This window comes from Musca autumnalis, unplaced genomic scaffold, assembly GCF_047663935.1.
Source record: "Musca autumnalis isolate F117 unplaced genomic scaffold, ASM4766393v1 scaffold_3, whole genome shotgun sequence".
Classification (NCBI taxonomy): domain Eukaryota; kingdom Metazoa; phylum Arthropoda; class Insecta; order Diptera; family Muscidae; genus Musca; species Musca autumnalis.
Genome location: NW_027411866.1, coordinates 29699198 through 29722211, shown reverse-complemented (window position 1 = coordinate 29722211; position 23014 = coordinate 29699198). Strand labels below are relative to the sequence as shown.

The 23014-nt window shown below is 38.8% G+C and overlaps 1 protein-coding gene across 3 annotated transcripts in view; it reads right to left on the bottom strand.

Moving 5' to 3' along the window:
- Positions 1-22069, bottom strand: part of LOC141397430 (GTP-binding nuclear protein Ran-like) — a 67549-nt gene extending 45480 nt beyond the window's left edge. For all 3 annotated transcript variants that reach the window (XM_073973582.1, XM_073973583.1, XM_073973585.1), the window contains exon 1: positions 21903-22069. The gene's annotated coding sequence lies outside the window, so the exon portion shown is untranslated. The remainder of the gene's footprint in view (positions 1-21902) is intronic.
- Positions 22070-23014: the final 945 nt, after the last annotated feature.

Below are 23014 nucleotides of genomic sequence, written 5' to 3'. Positions count from 1 at the left end.
CTTCTCTTCAATGAGTGCACCCCTATTCATATTAGATCAATGATATGGGACGTACTGATTATCGCCGAATCCGAACGGCTTGCCTTACAGCACCATTTGTAGAGAAGTTTTACATGACAGAAATACTCAGTAAATGTCGCCAACATTACTAAGGGGTATTTTGCAACCGTCGAAAATTTGATGTTGCCTGACCGGGGAATCGATCGGTTTTCTACATTTTGATATCACAAATTGCAAAATTCGGACTGAAATTTAAAATGTAGGTCGCTGTTGAAGTGTAGAGGTCTTTTTTTTACCCTCAGCCTTTAGGCTAAGGAGGGTATATACACTTTGATACGATGAAAATGTGCCTCATCGAAATAATGGTTTTAGACCCCAAGTATGTTTGGACGAAATGTGTTTCAGACAATTTGGAGTCGATCTAACCATGTCCGTCCGTCTGTCTGTCTGTCTGTCTGTCCTGCTGGCTGGAGCTCTCGAACCGATGAACCGATTCGGTTCAAATTTTGGCTTTCGTAATAGTTTGCCCAAACTTAGTTTAAGTTCGAAGATGGGCTATATCGGTCCACTCCTTCCGGTACCTCCCCCACAAAAGTTCGAAAAAGTTCGGAAAATTTGTGCGCACGATAACTCTTTAAGGAGGTAACCGATTTGGTTCATACTTTGCTCATCGTCAAGTATGTACCAGACTTAGATGAGGTTCCAATATGGACTCAATAGGTCTACTCCTTCAGGTACCTTCCACACAAAATTTCGGATAAGTTCAGTTTAGGACCTGTTCTCGAATCGCTTTGGTTTTTGTTTTAGCAACTTGTATTCACTGCCCCCCATACGACGGTACAAGTTTCAGCAGGGGCAAGTCTAAACTTCCTGAGAAAATAGCTTGAAAGTTTCACAAAACCCTATGACACCGTGTGGGGTGGTTGGAGCGCAAGATAACTCTCCAACGGATCTGCTGATTGGGTCCAAATTTTGGCCTTAGTAATATTTTGTCCAAACATAGTTTTAGTTCGAAGATAAGCCATATCGGTCCACTCCTTCAGGTACCTCCCCCACAAAATTTCAAAAATGTTCGGAAAAATTATTCGTACGGTAACTTTTGAAGGGAGTGGCCGAATTGTTCCATACTAAACACATCTTAATATATCTACGAGATATAGATCAGGTCCAAATATGGACTATATTTGTCCACTTCATCCAGTACCTCCCAAACAAAATTTCGGATAAATTCACTTTAAGACCTGCTATCGAATCACTTTTATTTTTGTTGAAGCAACTTGCATTCGCTGCCTCAATTATGATGGTAAAAGTTTTTTCAGTCGCAAAACCACACTTCTTAAGCAGACAGCCCAAGTGAGTAAAACCCCCCTATGGTAACGTATGTAGTGGCTGGAGATCGACTTCCATAATGGTCAATGGCGATCCACTCTTTTAAGTAATTCCTCCGCAAAACTTCTGCTCTTTAATCTAATCAAAATATATTTGTCGGTTCATGCGTTCAAAATTTTTAAAACCTCTAAATACCTACGTTTTATGGGAAAAATTTGTTTCAATATACACAGGCTGAGGGTATATCTCTGTCGGCCAAGCCGACTGATACTTCTTTTACTTGTTTTTTTTTTTGAGATTCGAACAAAACATGCACGAACAGTACTTGAAAGAAATTAAATAGCTATAAGTACATAAAAATTTTCAGTGTTCACCATATTAAATGTTTATTTGAATATTATTTCTTTTCCGCATACGAAGTAGCGGGCATTTTGCTAGTTACATTATATAATCATTTGATCCCAGATGCCGATTTCCCGTTGGTGATTTCAATTTTGGGGAGAATGTGTTTTTTATACCCTCAGCATTTATGCTAACGAGGGTATATCAGCAAAAATGTCTAAAATCGTCTTTTCCATTTCAAAAAAATCAAAAAAAATTTTTGATACTACATCTATGATTTTTGGTACATAGATTAAGAAAAAAATCGTCATTCCAAATCTGTTTTCGTTACCAACTTTGATTGTTGCGCGCAAAAGATATGACCGTTTTAATTATGCTAATTAGAAAAAATTCTAAAAAAATCGCGGCTTAATATAGTAGCTGTTATATCCAATTGTCGTTAACTGAATTCGCAGCCTTTGAGAATATGCAAAAAAAAAATTCAAAAGTTTCAATGGATTCGCGAAAAATTAAATTTATTAAATAATTTCACGTATTTACAAACATATTTTTGAAACAATAGCGCTTATACTTACAAAAAAATATATAAAAAAATTATAGCAGCATCCAGACATTGTGAGGAATAAAATGAAACCTAAGTCGTGAAGTTTGGAGCTATAGTCTTCGTGTTATTTGCAAAAATACAATGAAAATGTGACGAAAAAAATAAAAATTATGTTATTCTAATTTTATTTTTTTATGGTTTTATAGGAAATGTTGAAGAAAAAATGATTGAGTTCTTCGTCATTTTCGTCCAAATTTCACGCAATAATGAAGATATTCCGTTGCAACAATTTTTTCACTTATAGTTTTCCTATGGGCGAATATTTTTAGAAGATATATTAAATCACAAGGAATTCCAATTGTGGCATAAAATTAAAGTAATGTTATATTGAATATTACAACATTTGAAACGCATATAAACCGCGTAATAGTGAAAATGACATGATGCGCATCCGATTTTCCAAAACAGCGAATCAATCCCTCTTATTTGATATACACTTTGTGAAATTCCATTTGACGACCACGATGTAGCATCAGTTGCATGTTAGGGTGCAAAAACAGTAAAATGCCCATAATTTCCACGAAGTACATTTGCATTTTATGCGCATCCGATTTCAATGATCACCATTAAAAAATACATCATCCTATGTCATTTCAATGCGATCCATCAAGAACCGTGGTTGTAGCATCGCACTCAGTTTTTAGAAAAAATCTATTATATCTCCGGATTCGCGAACGTTTTTCAATATCTGTTTTCGCACATTTTAAATATGCGTTTCGCTCTATATATCTAAGTAGGAAATACACATCTAAAACGCGTCTAAATGCGCGATATTTTAAAAATATTTTTTGCATATTTTCGAAATTTGAGGGGTATCATATCCGCCGATCTAGTGGATGGATTTAGACGCGCAAAGGCTTGTTAGATTCAGAACGTAAAAAACTAAATTCACGCGGGTTTCCACTGAAATAGAAAGGCATTTTGTAAGTTTTGAATCCAAAAAACTGGTTTTTAAAAAAAAAAATACGCACAAAAATTTTGACTTTAAGCTGAGATTGTTGTGAACCTTTGAAGGCTACACGCCCTAGTTATACATCAAAAAATGCGTAATCGCGAGTACTACAATCTCATAATCAGTTTTTAAACGAGTACAGTTGCGCGTTCCGATTAGAGCAAAAATTCAAAAAACCCAATTTTTCAGTCTTCAAAATGTCAGCATCCGTTTGAGATTGATGCGGTGGTTATATTAAAAAATCATACATTAGAAACTTCCTCTCTGAAGTGTATTCTTTAACTTCTTCTTTGAACATTATACTCTACATTGTATTGTACAGCCACTAATTGAAAACTGACTTAAAAAAACTCGTTTCCTTCAACGATTTTTTCTATTTTTTTACATTAATATGACCACAGCTTCCGCTTAAATTATAATTTTAAGAAATCCATCGGTGAATCGTGCTAAAACAGTTTATTTTACCTAAATGCGTTCAAAAGTTATAGTATATTACAACAATTCGCGAGATACAATACCCCATACCTCAGTTTCAACAGAAGTAAATTTTCTACAAAAGGCCGATATACACTTTCATACGGATAAAATGTGCCTCATCGAAATAATGGTTTTAGACCCCAAGTATGTTTGGACGAAATGTGTTTCAGACAATTTGGAGTCGATTGAACAATGTCCGTCCGTCTGTCTGTCTGTCTGTTGTCGGTCTGGCTGGCTGGAGCGCACGATAACTCTCAAACGGATCAACCGATTTGATCCAAAATTTGGCTTTCGTAATAATTTGTCCAAACTTAGTTTAAGTTTGAAGATGGGCTATATCGGTCCACTCCTTCCGGTACTTCCCCCACAAAAGTTCGAAAATTTTCGGAAATTTTGACCGCACGATAACTCCCCTAGGGAAGTAACAGATTTGATCCATAATTTGCAGATCGTGAAATTTCTACTAAACTTAGATGAGGTTCCAAAATGGACTCAATCGGCCACTCCTTCGGGTACCTCCCACACAAAATTTCGGATAAGTTCAGATTAGGACCTGCTCTCGAATCGCTTTGATCTTTGTTGCAACAACTTGTAGTCATTGCTCCCCATACGACGGTACATGTTTCATCAGGGGCAAGTCCATACTTCCTGAGAAAATAGCCTGAAAGATGCAAAAAGCCGCTATGACACCGTGTGCAGTGGATGGAGCGCAAGATAACTCCCGAACGGATCTGCCGATTCGGTCCAAAATTTGGCATTCGTAATATTTTGTCCAAACATAGTTTAAGTTCGAAGATAAACCATGTCGGTCCACTCCTTCGGGTACCTCCCTCACAAAAATACAAAAATCTTCGGAAAAAATAAGCGCACGATAACTCTTGAAGGGAGTGACCGATATGATCCATACTTTGCACATCCTAATATATCTGCCAGATATAGATCAGGTTCGAATATGGACTATATTTGTTTACTCCTTCTGGTACCTCTCACACAAAATTTCGGATAAGTTCACTTTAAGACCTGCTCTCGAATCACTTTGATTTTTGTTGAAGCGATTTGCATTTGCTACCTCCATTACGACGGTAAAAGTTTTTTCAGGAGCAGGTCCATATTTCTTGGGAAAACATACCGAAAAGTGTAAAAAGCCCTATGTCACCATATATGGCTCTCGAACTGTTCTACTGATTTGGTGCAACATTTGGACTTCGTCATATTTTATCCAAACTTAGTTTCATGGGGCAATGCCAGTCCCCAACTTTCGGTACTTCTCCCCAATATTTAAAAAATTTCACTAAAATGTTAGGACGATATCACTTGAATGGTGCAACCAATTTGGTCCAAACTTTGGATCTCCTAATATTTTGTCAAAATTTAGTTTAACTTCTTAAAATGGCCCATATCGGTCCTCCCTAAGGGTACCTCCCCCACCAAAGTTCAACATATGTGTTAATTCCTAATCCACATTTTTGTTAGCAAGTTCAAATGTTGAAAAAGGGCCACAAAATTCTGAAGAGACGTTAAATACATTCTATCTGTCCGTAGATTAAAGTTTCAATTCACATTGGCTGAGGGTATACCTCTGTCGGCAAAGCTGACTGACACTTTTTTACTTGTTTATATCACAACTAACGAGAAGCGTTCAAAGTTGTTTCTATATATTTTTGCTTTTGAAAGTGTGACTTCTTCTAAATTATTCCAACCCGTTTTTATACCCTCAGCCTTTAGGCTAGAAGGGTATATACACTTTGATACGACAAATGTTTGTCTGTCTGGCTTGTGCGCACGATAACTCTCGAACAGTTCAGCCGATTCGAACCAAATTTTGGGTATCGTAATATATTGTCCAAACTTAGTTCAAGTTCGAAGATGGACCATATCGGTCCACTCCTTCTGGTACCCTCCCCTACAAAAGTTCAAAATTTTTCTGTAAAATGGTCTGAACGATAACTCTCGAAGGGAGTAATCCATTTGTTCAAAACTTGGCACATCATATTATTCCTTCAAGATATAGATCTGGTTCGAATATGAACTATATCTGTCCACTCCTTCCGCTACCTCCCACAAAAAATTCGGATAAAGTGAAGTTTAAGGGCTCCTCTCGGATGGTTTTGCAATTTTTTCAGTAAGTTTTACAATTTTGTTCTTGCGGAAGTCCATACTTCCTGAGATATTGGCCTAAAAGCTCCAATAAACTCTGACGGCACCAACCAAAATGGCAAATCCGCAAGATAATCCTCGCAGGGAATTTTTGATTGGTGCAGGCTTTGCACATCGTATTATTTCATCCAGTCATGTATCAGGTTGGAATATGGATTGTATCGGTCCACTCCTTCGAGTACCACCCACACAAATTTGGATAAAGTGAAGTTTAAGATCTCCTCACGGATCGTTTTGAAAATTTTTTTTTCAGTAAGTTTTTTTTTGTGGCTCGCTTCACAACGGTACAATTTATTGCCGGAGTAAGTCAATAATTTCTGAGATATTGGCCTAAAAGATGCAAGAAACCTGACGGCATCAACCAAAATGGCAAATCCGAAAGATAATCCTCGCAGGGAGTTTGATGCAGGCTTTGCACATCGTATTATTTCATGCAGTCCAGTATGGGATTTAAATATAGACAATATCGGTCCACTCCTTCGGGTACCTCCCACACAAAATTCGGATAAAGTGAAGTTTAGGAGCGCCTCTCGCATCCTTTTGACTCTTTTTCAGTAGATTGTTGGAGCGGCCTCATTTACAATGGTACATTTTGTTCCGGAGTAAGTCAATACTTCCTAAGATAATGGCCCAAAAGCTTCAAAGCCATGTCGGATATTGAGCAAGATAACTCTAAAACTAAGATAATGGCCCAAAAGCTTCAAAACCCTGTCGGATATAGAGCAAGATAACTCTAAAACTTTTTCAAAGATTTCTTTCAAACTTATTTTAACATAGTTTAATATTTTGAGTCTTTTTATGAGGAAGTTTGGTTGCCACGTAAGCCCACGTTACGGTACCTATAGATTTTAAAGCAAAACTCGTGATATAAAATCAATATATTTTATATACGGCATAAATATTGTGTTTGGTTTGGTTTTGTTGTTTTTTTCTTGGTCAGTGGGTGAGAGTATTTCTCCTTCAGCACAGCTGACTGATACGTCCTTACTTGTTTTTATTAAAGTCTGCCATGTACTTCTTTGGGATTTTTTTATGTATCTATGCGTCTGTTGTTGTTTTTGTGTTTGGTATTTCTATGCATTGCAATAAACCACCATCAAATGTGTGTATATGTAAGAGATAGCGAGTAAGGGCTTACCGAGAGCAAGAGAGTATACCTTTCAATCTGATTTACATTGAAATTTACGCTCACTTGCTCTCAGTAAGCACTCACTGGTGCATGTGTTTTTTTTTTTGTGCCTTCTAGGTTTGTATTTATATTATATTTAAAGAAATATTTGTTTGCACCCAAACATAAATTTGTTTGGAAATTACTGCCAATTTATGGCGAAAATGTAGATAACTTTCAAATAACTGAAATCGGGCGGTACCGTTATAAGAGGGCTATACCAAAACATTAACTAATGTTGAGAATTTTTGATAGAAGAGTCTTACGGCCACTGTGGACCTCAATTGTCAAAAAACAAATAGTTCGGTCCACAAATGTAGCTAAATTTCGCAAAATATCAGAAATTGGGCGGTACCGATGTATGGACCTATGTCTAAAATTTTGGTGAAGCATATTTTGACTACTAGGAATCCTACCTGCTAATTCGGTTGGAAATTGGGAAGTTCCATTATATAGAATCTCACATGTTAATTTACAGATTAATCAGTCGAAAAATGTCGTTAAAATCCACAAAAAAAAACAAAATGGGTTTGTACCCTCATATGGTGACTATACCAAAACATGGACTTCTTTTGACAATTTTTAGTCGAGAATTTTTGTGACCACTTGGAATTCCGCGACTTGAGGACCTTGTTCCTACATTTCAGTTTGTCGTAGAAAGCGGCGGAATGCGCGGACGCTGTGAACGAAGTGTCAAATGTGACCCCTACAATTTTGGGGCAGTTTGTGGTCGGAATTCTGCTTCCGTCGACCACTACAGAGTGGCTGTAGATTTTGTCTGCATATTTCTCGCGTGGAAAAGGGTGTTAAGATCGGTTAAATAGGAGTTCAATCTCTCACATATGTCATCATGGAAGGTACCTGACGCCAGGATCGTGCAATCATCCGCATACGTTATGATTTCGATGCCGTCTGGAGGTGGCGGAATACAGGAGAGGTAGAGTTTAAACAGTTCCAGAGATATCACCCCACCTTGCGGAACTCTCTGTTGCACTCTACGGGGTTTGGACTTCTTGTTACTGAATTCCACGTACGACTGGCGTCCACACATATAAATTGACTATTCAATGTTTCAAGCTTGGCCGGAGGGTTGTCTGCTCCATGTCCTCAAACAGCGTGGAGTGCCTGACAGTATCAAAGTCTTCTGATAAGTCAAGCGCCCCCATCAATGTTCTATCACACGCAGTCTGTGGTTAATTCCTTGACAAATATATGTGGAGATGGTGTGCAGGGCTGTTGTCGTGCTGTGCTGCTTACGGAATCCATGCTGATGATCGGCAACTTGATAGCTATTTCTGATACTGGGGAGAACTAAAGGTCTGGGTACATAAGCAGCCTAGCCCGCTTGCCTTGCTTTCCTGCTTCTTTTCTGACATAATAAAAATAAAAGAATTAAAGCCTCGACACGTAAGCGGCTGGCTTTCTGGCTGAAGTCATTTCTGGGAAAGGAATAAAGAAATGTCAGAACCACATTTGAATTAGGTCTTTTACCAGAAATGAATTCAGCCAGAAAGCCAGCCACTTATGTGTCGAGGCCTTAAAGAAGACCGAGCACATTTCGAACTGAGTTGTCCTTTCCTTTGTTATTCTTTTATCAGAAGCAATCAGGTAAGGCAGCTTATTTACTCAGGGCTTTAAGGCCTCAAGGGTCTTTGCTACGGGCGACAAAAGCGAAATCAGCCTGTACGATTCACTTTTGCTGGCATCCTTGCCTGGCTTCCGTAGCGGGACCACCCTGCCAATTTTCCAGACTTCGGGAACAATGTGGGTGGCTAGCGACAAGTTGGGAACTTTAGTGGGATGTTCCACTCCCCGCTCATCCAGCTGCTTCAGCATTACCATGAAGATTCCATCAGAGCCCAACGCTTTGGATGATTTACCGTTCCTGATGGCATTCGTAACATCATCGAAACATCCATTGTAAATTGTGGTGGTTTATCCTCGGCAGGAAGAGATCTGATGCGACGTAATAGTCTCCTCTTCGCCCTGTCACTCACGGGGTGCTCGACAAACTGTCGATTGAAATAACTTGCACACCTCTTCGGGTCAGTCAACGTAACGTCGCCAAACGTGACTGAGGTCCTATCTTCCATCCTTCTAGGGTTCGTTGACCACAATTCACTTATACCGGCTCCAATGTTGCAACTCTTCAGATGATTTAACCACTTGTTCCGCTTATGCTCGCCGACCAGCTTGTTAACATCCAGTGTCAGCTCCCTGACTCTGGTGTCATTGGGGTTGGCTCGATGGCGAGCAGCTACCGAACATCAGAAGGATTGGACGGTTCTCTGAAGCGGTGATTGATGAACTCTCTGAAACTCGGCCAATCAACTTTCCTATGATTGACGAACGTACGAACCATCGATGGTAACCATCGTGTCACCTGGTCTGACAAATGACGTTAATTGTCTCCATCATCAGACCTTCCGATTTCATCACCTCTGAACGCCGTACGTTCGTCAATCATAGGAATGTTGATTGGCCGAGTTTCAGAGAGTTCATCAATCACCGCTTCAGAGAACTGTCCAATCCTTCTGATGTTCTGTAGCTGCTCGCCATCGAACTGTGACACTCTTATCTTATTCTGGTAGGGGCGTCCTCATTGACTGTGAAACACGTAGAGCTATCAATCTGCTAAGCCAGCGCAGTACACCTCTGGTCGTTTCCGAAGGCCGAATGCCAGATCTCATGATTAAAGTCCCCCAAGACCAGACGCATTAAAGTCCCCCAGGACCAGACGATTATGATCTTCCAAAAGCGGTCTAATGTCAGGCTCGTAATCTGAGATACAGCTATTTCTCGGCGGGATGTATACGTTCAGCAGTTCTAACTCGGCAGTTCCGCACCTGACTGCTACCCCATACATTCCATGTACGGGTCATTAGAGACAGGCTCAAGCGAGATAGGTCTGTATTGGACAGACTGGTGCAATAGGAAAGCTTATCCCCCACCTCCATTTCTGGTGCGATACTTCCTTAACATGTTGTAACCATCACAACGTTGTAAGCTACAGTTGTTGTTGAGCTTGGTTTCTTGCATCGCCGCGACCTTGATGTTCTTCCGACTCATGAAATCTACTATCTCCTCGATCTTACTTCGGAGTCGATTGAAATTAAATTGCAAAAAGGGTGTATTTTCTGGGATTGGGAAAACAACGTTTGGTGTTAAATGCTGCGTGTGCGGTTGCTGTGGAGGGGACTGATGGGGAGTTTCGTAATCTGATGACGAGGGAGTTTCGTAATCTGACGACGACTCACTGGGGACTGTATTCACGCATCACGCAGCAACGTAGTCCCTTACGTAGACAACTCCAGAGCAATCCCTTAGATGCACCCACTTCTGACATCTATTGCATGTCACCGAAGGTTGGATATGGGTGAAGATGCGGATGTGAAAACCCAATCACAAATATATTGGTCCTGGGGTTTTCTCCGTCCCGGACGGATGAAAAGCAGGCATTCCGGGATATGCTGCTCCCAACACAGAAAAACGAAACGAATACGAACATATGTACACTGAATTGACAGCCGCTGGCCGGAATGCTGATGTTGTGTTTTTCCGGGTCAATCCGGGAATTGACTCAATTCGTAAATGTTCGTGGTCATCAGTCATTTGAGTTCATGCCTAAAGCGTTTCTGAAAAGTTGAAAGATAATTATCTCAAAAAGAAAAATCATTCCCAAAAAAAAAAAAAATGCGACGTCGTAAACTGTATTTTTGAATTTTTGTGTGGGAGATACATGAAGAAGTGGTCTGTGGTCCATATTCGAACCTATTCGATGTCTGGTTGAAATATTACGATGTCAGAGCTGCTGTGTGGGATATGGAAATGTAGTTAAAAATTCGATATTATTTGGCAGGAATATTGAAAGCACAATCATGTACCTAGATGGCGGTCGGTATTACCCTATTCATGTCTGTAAAAAAATATATTTTTGCAGTTATTATGTTATGTCTGGTTGGAAAACATATTCGCATCCTATTCACAACCAAATATTGGAAGAGGTAGTGAGAAAACAAAAAAGTCTGATGTAGGAATTAGTTTCAGTTTTGTTATTGGTATATTTGGCTAAAGTAAATAACAGCCGTCGATAGCAACATTTAGATAAATGGAGACATAAGACAAGCATTGGTTGTAAACCAAACCTTGTTTTATGGACAGCAGAAAATCCAGGTCATTAATGTTTTGCATACAAACATAGCAAGATCTAAATATAATCAAGAGAATAGAATCATAATCTCAATTTATCTTGTATATACTCAAATATTTCCACAAGGGAATCTATATAAACAGACTCTGAGCCATATTCAATCTCCATTATTTTACAATTAGGCCATGTTATTTGTTGGTTTTCTGCTATTTTTATGCGCGGCACACTTTCAAATGTTTCAAATTCCCTGGATAAGAACTAAAATAATATTTTCTTAACTTATGTATGTATGTAATGCAACATAAGTCAATAACAATGGCTGGTCTGATCTAGCTTGCTCAACCAAAAGTTGAGGTCCGTCATAGTCTGGATGAATAGATGATCGCTAGGTACCTGGTGGATGGAATTGTTTGACAGCTGTCATAAGTCACATTTGATCAGTTATGAAATGGATTGTTCAATATACCCTCTGTCTCTTTCTAGCCGCATACATATTGTGTTCTACAAGATCTGACCATTGGTCGTTCGTTTTGTCCGTACGCCGATTGCAGTAACAAAAGATTGAATATGATTGAAAAAAATTGCATGCTTATCAAAATATTTATTTGACAGGACGTGTGTGCCAGAAGCATTGCTAATCTTTTGTTGGATAATTGGAATATTTTTGGCAAAAAAACCTGGCATTTGCATTTGGCAAAATTGAAATACATACTTTCTATAAAAGAGAGGATTTTCTTAAAGGAAAGAAAATGGGAAAGGTTTATTTTTCGAAATTGTTATGCCAGATTAATGAGAGAAATTGCATTATAAAAATATATGTATATTTTGTGAAATGTCTATTTTCTATAAGATATTTGTTGCGAAGGAAAGCAGCTGTTTCTGATTAGCTAGGTAGGAAAAAAACAACAAAGTGTATGGGATGTAAAAAATTGTGACCAAAGGTCCACTTCTCACATGCCAATGAATGCAGAGCCGATTAATCGGCTTTTTGATTTGAAAAGTCTAAAAATCGAAGTCGACGTTCGTCTATAGAGAAAAACTAAAAGTCGGCTTTTCATGGTCTACTTTAGATTTTTCTAACCACATTTTTTTATGTGACAAGTGTTGAAATGCTCTCGGTTGGCGATAATATTTATTAAAAAATCGATGTTGGTTGACTTTAATAAGAAACGATATCACAACATGGACCGATCGATAATATCAACTTCTGCACAAAACTCAAACTTAATTTCAAAAGACAGACATTGTTATATCGACATTATGTTGATCAAGATGTGCTATAAACGGAATGACATATTGAGTATATCCTCCATTTGGTGGCCTATACCCTCCGCCATCATATGGAGGATATACTCAATATGTCATTTATAGCACATCTTGATCAGCGTAATGTCGATATAACAATGTCTGCCTATTGAAATTAAGTTTGAGTTTTGTTCAGAAGTTGATATTATCAATCGGTAATTCGATAATTTACGAAAAAATTAGGGGCGTTGCTATACTTGCAAGTCCATACTTTCTGAGGTATTGGTACCAAAGAACTTCTTTTGTCAGCAACAAAAATACATTTTATACCTTATGGCGGACGGGAATCTTATAATTGTCATTCCGTTTGTAAGACACATCAAAATATTCGTCGAAGACCCTATACACGGTGTGCCTTAACAAATTTAAATGGAAGGTGCTTACACCTCGGAAGTTTTTGCTGATTCTGAAATTAAAATGCTCATAGATGATAAATATCAAGAAACAAAAAAAAAATCGCCGGAGGGATTTTCAAATAAATCGCGATTTAAGTTCACATTTTTAGGGGTTCTTTAGGTTTTCACGATTTAGCTTGGAAACCGCGAGTTCTGTGTAAATGGGTCTAAAGAAAATGTTGTAGCAGAGAAATTGGGACAATGCACTGACTGTATCGTCCCCTTATAAAACAATATTATGCACAGTACCCTTTGTTGTTTTTGGAGAAAAATAAAAAAATTGAAAAAATCGCCGGAGGGATTTTTAAATAAATCGCGATCAAAATTCACAATTTTAGTGATTTTTTAGGTTTTCACGATTTTGCTTGGAAACCGCAAGTCGTATCGAAATGAGTCTGAAGAAAATGTGAAAATTCTCTATAAGACTGACCTTTAAGTTTTTTCGTAGGTTTTACCATTTTTGAGATATAAAGGTTCAGTTCAAATTTTTAGGTTTTTATCTTAAGTCTTCAAGATTTTGCTTGGCAACCGCAAGCCATATCAAAATGGTACTAAAGAAAATAGTGAAGCTGTGAAAATTCTCTACAAGATTGGATGATTTATTTTTTTCTAGGTTGTACCATTTTCAAGATATATAAGTTTAATTTGGGAAATTGCAGTAATGACATTGTTTTATAAGGAGGCGATACAGTCAGTGCATTGTCTCAATTTGAAATTCTATATCTCAAAAACAGTAAAACCTACGAAAATATCATAAAGGCCAATCTTGTGGAAAATTTTCTCGGCTACAACATTTTTTACATAGAACTCGCGGTTTCCAAGCTAAATCGTGAAAACCTAAAGAACCCCTAAAAATGTGAACTTAAATCGCGATTTATTTGAAAATCCCTCCGGCGATTTTTTTGTTTCTTGATATTTCTCATCTATGAACATTGTAGTTTCAGAATCAGCAAAAACTTCCGAGGTGTAAGCACCTTCCATTTAAATTTGTTAAGGCACGCCGTGTATAAAATATATATTTTATCAGCATCCAATTCTAAGTCGATATAACCATGTCCGTCTGTCCGTCCGTCTGTTGAAATGAAGATACAGCTCGCAATATTTAATATAACGAGCTTTATAATTTAGTACAGAAGTTTCTATTACTCGTAAGATGATTGGTATTGAAAATGGGCTGTATCGGTCCACCTTTTTATATAGGTCTCATTGAACGGTATACCCCGATTTTCGGTATATTACAGGTTTTAGCGTCATTATCACACCGAAATGACTGAAATTTGGTATTTGGTCTCCCTTTGGGCTATTTAATTTTCTCCCAGAAAATGTTCAGTACAGGTCCACGTTTTGATGTAGCTTCCATAGAACGGTACCCAATTTTCGGTATTTTAAAGGTTATGCATCAATGTCCAACCGAAATAATTGAAATTTGGTGTTTAGTCTTCGTTGGGGGTATACAAATTTTCAGAAAGGGTCTACAGAAGCGCCCTTTCTTTCTGAAAGGGTCTGTAGAAGCACCCTTTCTTTCAGAAAATGCCTACAGAAGAACATTTTCTTTCAGAAAGGGTCTACAGAAGCATCCTTTATTTCTGAAAGGGTATACAGAAGCATCCTTTATTTCTAAAAGGGTATACAGAAGCATCCTTTATTTCTGAAAGGATATACAGAAGCACCTTGTCTTTCACAAAGGGTCTATTGAAGCACCCTTTCTTCTATAGAAGGACAGAAAGGGGCTATATGAAAACGTGGACCTATACCGAAAAACTTCAATTGGAAAGTTGTATACCCGTTGTTTCGGTGGAATATTGACGCCGAAAATCGAGAGGCACCGTGGTATGGGTACTATGTAATGATGTGGACCTATACTAACAAATTTCAGATGGAAAGCTGTATACTCGCAAATAAGCCTAAATATTGAATTTCAGCCATTTCCCTGGAATATTGAGGCTACATCCTTCAAAATAGCGAAAATCGGGAGGTACCGTTCTATTTCGTTGAGATAATGTTTCGAAAACCTTCAAAATACCGACAATCGGATGGTACCGTTTTATGGGGGTTATATGAAGACGTGAACCTATACCGATAAATATCAGGTGGAAAGTTTAATATCCCCAACGAAGACTAAATAATAACCTCCGGCCATTTCTGTTGCATATTGAGGCATAAACTTTAAAAATACCCAAAATCGGGAGGTATCCTTCTGTGGGGGCTATATGAAGACGTGGACATATACGGACAAATTTCAGGTGGAAAGTTTAGTGCCCCCAACAAAGACTAAGTACCGAATTTCAGCCATATCGGTGGAATATTGAGACCACAACCATCAAAATACCGCAAATCTCCAGTTCTAGGAATGTGGCTGCTTTGATGGGCTGTAACCACAATGTTCCGGAGTTAGTTGAGCATGTTTGGCAGGGAAACAGAAAAGGTGTGTCGTGAGTGCCCTGTGCTGGGTAGATGTTTTGCACGGTGCCATCGATCCTTGACTTTAAGGAATTCAGACGGCTGCACCATCCCGATTGTAGTTGAGCCAAAACAACTCTGGTTTGTCGTGGCAGCTGACGCTCCTAAGCGGCGATGGAGTTGTTTATAGCCTAAGCAACTGCATCTGTATGAATGCTATTTAAACCTGCTTGATGGGATTGTTGATGTAGGGGTTCTCTCTTGTAACGTTGGACCTATCTATCTAATCTATAACCTTAGATGTGGTCAACAAGGTTTCTTTATCTGCACCCAAGTGCTGCCAGCAAGGAAGACTTTATTCCTACATCCCTACTTGTAGCATATAGCCGTGGCTTGTGCGGACGACGTAAATATGCGTCGAATGTGACTCCCTAGAATCTTAGTGTAGTTGGTGGTCGCAATTCTGCTACCACCGACCATGACATTCAACTCAGTTCTCTCCTCCATGTGGTGAACAAAGTGGCCGTAGATTTAGTGGCGGATATTTGCATATTCCTCGCGTGGAAAAATATGATAAGATCACTCAAATAGAAGTTCAGCCTTTCACAAATCAGGAAAGGTACCAAGATCGTACTGTTATCGACATATGTTACGATTTCATTACCGTTTGGAGGGGCTAGAATACAGGAGAGCTAGAGATTAAACCGTTTCGAAGATATCATCCCAGTTTAGGAAACTTTCTGCTGCACTATGTGGGGCTTGAGCTTCTTCTTCCTGAATTCCACTTACGACTGGCCCCCACATATATAATTAATTATCCAACGTTTCAAACCTGGCCACCAAGTTTTGATATAGCCTCCCATATAATGGTATGATGCGATTTTCGGTATTTTCAGAGTGGCTTAAATTCAATATTTAGTCTTCTTGGGGGCCACAAAACTTCCACCAGAAATTTGTCAGTACATGTCCTCTTTTGCAAATTTGCTAACCGAGTTTGCTGTATTTCTTGGGTATTGCATGTTGTCAGAGGATACAAAAGCTCAATTCGAAAAATTGCAAGTGTTGGTCCATATTTTGGAAAGAACAACCAGGACCCTACTCATGTGAGCTCTTTTAAAGTGGTTTGTTATTTTTTCCTTTTGATGTATTTAACTCGGTATTTTGGACTCTCAAGGGGTAGAAAATCTTATTAGTACTTTCAACAACGAAAGAAAATTAATTGTTCCTATTTTCTACAATACCGTTCGTGGGGAAGGGTATAAAAAGTTAGGCCAGACGAACTTAGCGTCGTTCGTACTTGGTTTTTCATTATTCTTGCAATACAATTTTCAATAAAGCAAAGTAGTGACGATTATTTCCACTTTATTTCCATATCTAATCATGCTTCTCATAAAATCGATGTGTGCATCATTCCTTTCATAAAACTTGCAAAATGTTATCTAAACTCGGATAACTCAAACAAACAGCCACATGTTTTTAATGCAAATATTTGAAATTCCTACTTACTTTGTATTTTTTAGCTTCTGAATAATTTTATGATTGTCCCACATAATCTCATTATGTATGATTCTTTTAGGAACAAGTCATAAAATTTTGAACAATTTTTTATGACCCGTTTTTTTCGAACGCCAACATAATCAAAATTCTAATGAACCATGGCAACAGGACCAAAATCGATAACATCATTAAATCCAAATACAACAGATGTTAATTAACACCATTATGCGAATACTCTGCGAATGACAATGCAAAATTCTATGACTTTTTTGCATAATGGCACAGGCCTTCAAAGGGGAAAACACATCAAAGGTGGGTACATAAAAAAAGTCATAAAAACTCTACACACAAAATAACTGAAACGTACGTTCCAGTGTTGTGCAATGCGGTGGTGTTTGCCAAATGCATTTATTCTGCAGTTATTTCTCCCGACTACTATTTAAGGGTGTTTATCAAAACATGGTCAGTTTTTTATGTTCTTCTTAGGCTAATGTTGTAAAGAATATATGGCAATAAAAATGTAAACAAATCAATGAATATCTTATACATATGTCACGTCATAAAAATTAAAATCCCTCACATAAAAAACCAAAGTCGTGACTTGAAGAAACGTGAAAACAATGCCTAAGGAAAATGCTACTTTGTGGTATTTTAAATGTCATTTTAAGACAATTTAGATTTTTATGACCATTGCCAATCCTTTTAGTAGGATATTTTGGTTCAAATGTATTTTTAACACATGCCCCTCAGATATTTTTATGGCATTTTGGAGTTTGGTCTAGTGAAATTAGGGCAGAATGAAATGATCTTTTAAATGGTCTGCTAATGAGATTGGTTGAAAAAGTAAATGTGGTTTCTGCGTTAGGAAGTAGCCTCCATAGGAGACATGTCGTAGGCGAATTGAAGAAGTCTCTGTATTTCGATTTGAAGCCCACACATATAGGCGACCCGAAGAAACATCTAAGCATATTTGGGTGACTTGTATACCGAATATCGGGAGGTACTGCTATATGGGGGCTATACCAAAACATGGGACCTATGTTAACGATTTCTGAAGGAAAAGTTTTGTGACCACAGAGAACCCCAACTATCAAATTACAGCTAGTTCGGTTGAAAATTGTAGCTAACATTTTCGAGATACCGAAAATCGGGAGGTGCCGTTATATGGAAGCTATACCAATACATGGAGTTATGTTGAAGATTTTTGGTGGATAAGTTTCGTGACCACTATGAACCTCAAATGCCAAATTACAGCTAGTTCGGTTAAAAATTGTAGCTAAAATTCCCAAAGTACCGAAAATCAGGAAATACCGTTATATGGGGGCTATACCAAAACATGGACCTATGTTTACATTTTTTGTGTACAAGTTTCGTGACCACTGAGAACCTCAAGTGTCAAATAACAGCTAGTTCGGTTAAAAATTGTAGCTAAAATCCTGCAAATACCGAAAATCGGGAGGTACAATCCCACGGGTTCTTTCGTACCGGATTGACCCGGAACAACACAAAATCATCGTTCCTGCCAGCGGCTGCCACCTTAGTGTACATATGTTTGTATTTGTTTCGTTTTTCTGTGTTGGGAGCAGCATATCCCGGAATGGCTGCCATTAGCAGATCACCCGATTTCATTACCTCTGAACGCCGCACATTCGTCAATCATAAGAAAGCTGCAGCCGCTCGCCATATCCCTACTGGTCGAATACCAGAAGTAAGACCAAACTTCCCAGCAGAGGCGACGGGATGAGCAAATGAGCGTGATGAGCTTCGCCGAACCAACCCCAATGACCCCAGAGTCAGGGAGCTAACACTGGAAGTGGTTAAATCATCTGAAGAGTTGCAACATTGGAGCCGGTATAGGTGAATTGTGGGCAACGGTTAAGTCACTCTCGAACCCTGGAAGAAAGGAAGATAGGACCTCAGTCACGTTTGGCGACGTTACGTTGACTGACCCCAAGAGGTGCGCAAGTTATTTCAGTCGACAGTTTGTCGAGCACCCCGAGAGTGGCAGGGCGAAGAGAAGAGTATTACGTCGCATCAGATCTCTTCGTGCCGAGAATAAATCATCACAGTTTACAATGGATGATGTTGCCAATGCCATCAAAAACGCTAAATCATCTAAAGCTTGGGCCCTGATGGAATCTCCATGGTAATACTGAAGCAGTTGGATGAGCCGGAAGTGGAGTATCTCTCTAAAGTTCTCAGCTTGTCGCTATCCACCCTCATTGCTCCCGAAGTCTGGAAAATGGGCATTGTGGTCCCACTACGGAAGCCCGGCAAGGATGCCAACAAAAGTGAATCCTACATGCCCATTTCGTTCTGTCACCCGTGGCAAGGACCCTTGAGGCCTTAGTCCTCCCCAGTATCAGAAATAGCTATCAAGTTGCCGATCATCAGCATGGATTCCGTAAGCAGCACAGCACGACAACTGTGCTGCATGCCATTACCACATATATTTGTCAAGGACTCAACCAGAGACGGCCGTGCGATAGAACAGTGATGGTGGCGCTTGACTTATCAAAAGCCTTTGATACAGTCAGGCACTCCACGCTGTTTGAGGACATTGAGCAGAAAACCCTCCGGCCAAGCTTGAAACGTTGGATAGTCAATTATATGTGTGGACACCAGTCGTACGTGAAATTCAGGAACAAGATGTCCAAACCCCGTAGAGTGAAACAGGGAGTTCCCCAAGGAGGGGTGATATCTCCGGAACTGTTTAACCTCTACCTCTCCTGTATTCCGTCCCCTCCAGACGGCATCGAGATCGTAACGTATGCGGATGATTGCACGATCCTGGCGTCGGGTACCTATCCTGATGACATCTGTGAGAGACTAAACAACTATTCAACCGATCTTACCACCTTTTTCATTCGAGGAATATGCCGATTTCCGCCACAAATCGACAGCTACTCTGTTCACCACATGGGCAGCGCAGTTTGGAAGAGAATTGAATGTCGTGGTCGACGGTAGCAGAATTCCGACCACAAACTGCCCCAAAATTTTAGGGGTCACATTCGACACTTCTATCACGTTGTGCGCGCACGCACAGCTATCTGCGACAAACTGAAAAGTAGGAACAAGGTTCTCAAGTCCCTAGCCGGCAGCACTTGGGGTGGTAAGCTATGCAGCGCCAGTCTGGTCCCCGAGATTATGTGATACGAATTGGAAAAAGATTCAAACTTGCCAGAATGCCGACCTGAGAACAGCAACAGGGTGCCTCCTCACATCTTCAGTGGACCATCTACATGAGGAGGCAAAGATTCTTCCAGTAAAGCAACGCAATGAGTTGCTTTCGTTGCAGTACCTGCTTGGATGTTACCGTGTGAGCCATCACAATCACAATGTTGTGGGTAGGCCTGACACCCCCAGACACATTAAGGAGGGTATCCATGCTCTAGAGGGAGAGGTCCGACGATACAGGAGAGAACCCCTAGATCAACAAGCGTATCAAGCAGGTTTAAATAGTATATGGCATGGACAGCGTCTGCTGCCACGACAAACTAGAGTAGTTTTGGTTCAACTACGCTCAGGATATTGCAGTCGCCTAAATTCTTATTGGGCGGAAATCGACGCGCCGTGCAAGACATCTGCCCAGTATGTGGCATGGGCCCCGCACGACACAAAACACCTTTTCCACTGCCCAGCCAAACCTACTCATCTAACTCCAGTGGATCTGTGGTTACATCAAATCGAAGCAGCCACTTTCCTGGAACTAGAGATAGACCCAGAGCCAGATTGAACAGAAGAACGAACATACAAACATAATAACAAACACTGTTACAACAACAGCTTATCTATAAGGTAGTATTAATGTGGTTAAAACCTTCAAAATTCTCAAAATTGGTCGGTACCGTTCTATGAGGCTATATAAAAACGTGGACATGCATCGACAAATTTCTGGGGGAAACTTTTGTTGCCCCTCAACGAAGACTGAATACAAAATTTCACACGGCGCGCCTTAAATAAATTTAAATGAAAGGTGCTTACACTTGGGAAATTTTTGCGGATTCTGAATCTACAATGTTCATAGATGAGAAAAAAAAAACAAACAAAAAAAATCGCCGGAGTGATTTTCAAATAAATCGCGGTCAAAATTTACATTTTTAGGGGTTTTTATATTTCATAAATAAGAAAAATCCAAAAACAAGAAACAAATCGCTGGAGGGATTTTTAAAAAATCGCGGTCACAGTTCCCAAATTTTGAATTTTGCTTGAAAACGGAAGTAGAGGATTTTCACTGCTACAATATTTTTAAAAACAAAACCCTCCAACGATTTTTTCTTGTTTTGGATTTTTCTTATCTACGAATATTGCTGTTTCAGAATCTTAAAGTTAGTTAAGGCGCATCGTGCATGACATTGTTTTATAAGGAGGCGATACAGTGTGCGCATTGTCCCAATTTGAACTTCTATATCTCAAAAATCGTAAAATCTATGAAAATACCATTAAGGTCAATCTTGCAGAGAATTTTCACTGCTACATTTTCTTTAGTCCCATTACGATAGGACTTGCGGTTTCCAAATAAAACCGTGAAAACATAAAAAACCCCTACAAATGTGAACTTTGACCGCGTTTTATTTGAAAATCCCTCGGGCGATTTTTTTTGGATTTTTCTAATCTTTGTTGTTTCAGAAGCCGCAGAAACTTACCAGGTGTAAGCACCTTTCATTTAATATTAATTAACGTACACAATGTACTATTTCATTCATTTTTACTGATGTCTTCTCTAAATCCCTTTCCCCACAAATACCATCCAATATTTTCATTTTAATTCTTTGACAATGAAAACGGAATGCCGAAAAAGAAATTATTTCGTTACTTTTATCACACGACATATTTCGAGGCTGCTTTTTCCCCTTAATAATTTTTTGCAGATAACCGCACAATTCGCTTCAATACTCGAAGGTATTTTCATGATTAATGATGCTCCGTTAGAGGTGGCATCTGTGAAAGTATATTACCAACCAACCAACATCATTAGCAACGTAAATATCATCACTTTTACAGCAATTACTCCACAAAGGATGAGTTGAATGATGCAATGACAACCATGGAAGAGATTGTATATTTGCCATAATTAATGACATTCATTTCATTCATTCATTTGTGGCCAGATTTTTAAATATTACCTTAAAATTGAGCGATTTTTTGGGAAGGGCGTGACGTTGAAATAATTCTTGAGAAAATCTTATATAGTTTTTCACAAATAATATCCTTCAGCGGTTTGGATGATTTTTAGAATATTACTTTTTTATTTTTGTTGAAGAATAAAGTTTTCACAGAATGACTTGCTTGTTTTGATGTATGTATGTTTTTAGTTCAATGAAGTTTGTATGTAGAATAAAACCAAAAAGCAAAGGTTACTTATACAATGTAAAGTATTAATTGATTAAACACTTCAACACTTCACCTTACAAACTTCAACAGTATGTACCAAACTACACAAGCGTCACGATAACACCTTTTCCCGTCTAGTACGTCTCGATGTACAATTTTTTATTCTTTTTAGTAACCAGGAGTTTCGAATGTTGTTTTATGGATTAGGATTCAACGAAATTTTGATTTTTTAAATACGTATTACTGCTAAACCTAACTAACGACGGGACGTACACAAATATTTCACCAACCTACCAAAACAACGCTCTCTGGGCGTCCGTATTACCCAAATACGTTGAGTCCCAAATCACGTTTAAAACACAAAATCCGCGACCGAAACTTACTTAAATATTTTCATTCGTAAAACAAATAATTTTCCTTTGCAATGAATTGTATTTCATGTCTTATTGGGCTTTTGTTTTTAAAATACAAAACACACACATACAAGCAATAACGTTCTGTCAAAGTTGAAAATTTTCAACTTACAAAAAGTATACGCTCGACGTATTTCGGTAGTTCTCATAAGTCCCATTTTACATTAGGCGAGTTTACTTGCGGCAATTGTCAGTTTGATGGAGAGAGAGGTGAGGCATGTGGTAACCCTTTGCCTCTCAACACCCTCTCTCACCAACAAACTGACAATTGCCGCAAGTAAACTCGCCTAATGTAAATTGGGACTAAGAATACATGTGTTCTACTTTTTTTACCACACACGCACTGGGTATACGTCCGTATATTGGTATGGGCCTTAAAGAGAAAATATGTTTAAGAATAAAATGTGGTCTATTTCGACCAACCCTGTTTTTGGGGCAAAAATTAAGAACGACGAAATTAAAGCATTTTTTAACTTTTTCAAAAATTTATG